This window comes from Tursiops truncatus, chromosome 6, assembly GCF_011762595.2.
Source record: "Tursiops truncatus isolate mTurTru1 chromosome 6, mTurTru1.mat.Y, whole genome shotgun sequence".
NCBI lineage: Eukaryota > Metazoa > Chordata > Mammalia > Artiodactyla > Delphinidae > Tursiops > Tursiops truncatus.
Window position 1 is genome coordinate 25,638,641 of NC_047039.1, and position 2,465 is coordinate 25,641,105.

Genomic DNA, 2,465 nt, shown 5'->3' on the forward strand with positions numbered 1-2,465 from the left:
TTATATAAGAGAAGGTCCTTGTTTTTAGAAAATAAAAATTGAAAATTTGGGATAAAGAGGAATGATATCTTCAATATACTCTCAAAGTTTCAAAAAATGACGTGTGTCTCTGTGTTTTTGTGGACGTATGCATATTTTAATGGGGAAAGAGTTGAAGTAAATGTAGTTAAATATTAACATTCGGTGAATCTGGGTAAAGCATATATGAGAATTTTGTAATGTTTTTTCAAATTTTCTTTAAATCTGAAATTATATCAAAATAAAATTTGATGCATAGCTGAATGTATCACAAGCAAAATCAATAGAGAAATGACAGATTAGTAAGAACCATATGCATGGTATATGACAAAGGCATCATTTCCTAAGTATATGGAGCCAACAAAGAAACAATAAGAAAGTAAAACAATGGGCAAAGAAAATAAGTAGGCAGTTCATAGTAAAAGAAAAAAAATGGCTTCTAAACACACAAAATTCTACCACATTCATATGAAAATATAATTTAAAAATATATAGTTACCTTTTTCACTTATCAAGCTGTCAGAAAAATTTGACAATCTTTTAACTTCTATGATGTATAAGTTTAAAATATCCCCAACCTGGAAATTCTCTTCATTAAAAACTATACACTTTCTGACATATAAAAATACTAGATACAAACAAATGCCCATCAGAATGTGATGGGGTAAATAATAATGGTACACCCATTATTAATGTATATATAGGATATATACAAGTAAAATTTTAAAAATAAGTGATAAAGATATACAGGTTCTAATATTTAGACTAATTAACAAGCCATGCCTACTTTCTGCTTACATTATAATCGGCAGAGGAATGTGCGGACCATGAAATAGTGGAGGTAGCATTTACCTGCACTTTCTTTTGTAATGTTTTAAATATTTCAGGCTGGTGCATATATTATCAATAATAAAAAATGAATCACATTTTCTCATAGAATTAAATGCCATGTCTGCTGTTTTAAAACCCTCCTGCCACTAAAATCTATTCTTAATTCTGTTTCCAATGTTTGTATCATGCTTGCATTTTTCATCTTATTTCATATGTCATATTTTCTAATAGTATGTTAAACAATAATGGTACCAGTGGAAATCTCTAATTACTGATTTTAATTCAACTATTTATTTCCACTTAAAATATTTGTTGTTGCTATTAGAGAATAACTACATTTAAGTAGTTTTCTACTACGCCTATTAGTAAAGAATGATGAACTAATAACTTTTCAGTAAATATTGATATCAACATATTGCTTTTCTCTTTTAATTTAATTACTTATTCTAATTTCTTGATATTCCATCACTGTTGAGTTTTAGAATTAAAATCACTACTAATTGTCATTTTATATACTGCAAGATTCTATTTGCTAAAATGTATGTGTAGTCATACATAACATGAGTCAATAATTATTTTTGTATTGTATTTACTATGATGGCTGTATAGTGACAGCATATTTTTAAACCACAAATGGTGCAATGAAAATAGTAAAATGTACTGGGAAACACTATCTTTCTCTAGGACTTGGAAGATTTGAATAAAATTATCTTGTGTTTAAACGTGAGCTAAATTCATATATAAGTCCATCTTTTCATGTTATTTTTTAAAATCAACTTTATTGATATAATTTACATACAATAAACTGCACCCATTGTGTTAAATTCAATGCATTTTGACAGTTGCATACACCAACACAATAAAAATACAGAACATTTTCATCATCCCCAAAATGTTCCTTGTACCCATTTTCTGGTCATCCCTCCCTCTGCCCCTAGCCCCAGGCAACCACTGATGTGATTTTTGTCACTTCACTGTATATTAGTTTTCATTTCTAGAATTTCATATAAATGCAACCATTCAGTATATAATACTCGTTTGTGTCTGCTTCTTTTACTCAGAATGACTTTGAAATTCATTTATGTTGTTACATATATCAGTAGTCCATTCCTTTTCATTGCTGAATAGTATTGTAGTATTCATTTATGAACATACCACATTTTGACTATCCATTCACTTGATGATGGACATATGGGTTATTTCCAGTTTGAAGCTATTATTAATAAAACTGATATCAACATTCATGTACAAGTCTTTGTATGGACATAAGTTTTTATTTCTCTTGGATTAAATATAGGAATGTGGTGGCTGTGTTGTATAGTAGTTGTATGTTTAACTGTTAAGAATTTGCCAAACTATTTTACAGTGTTTGTGTCATTTTATATTCCCATTTGCCATGTATGAGTTCCAGTTGCTTCACACCTTTCAACACATGATGTCAATCCTTTTTAGTGTTTTTTAATGAGTGTATAGATGTGTCTTGTGATTTTAATTTGTATTTCCCTGATGGCTAACGTTGAAAATCCTTTCTTGTTCTTATTGGCTATTTCATATCTTTTTTTCATGTATGATCTCTATTTGAATTTGTTGCCACTTTGCGGGGGGCGGTTATCTGG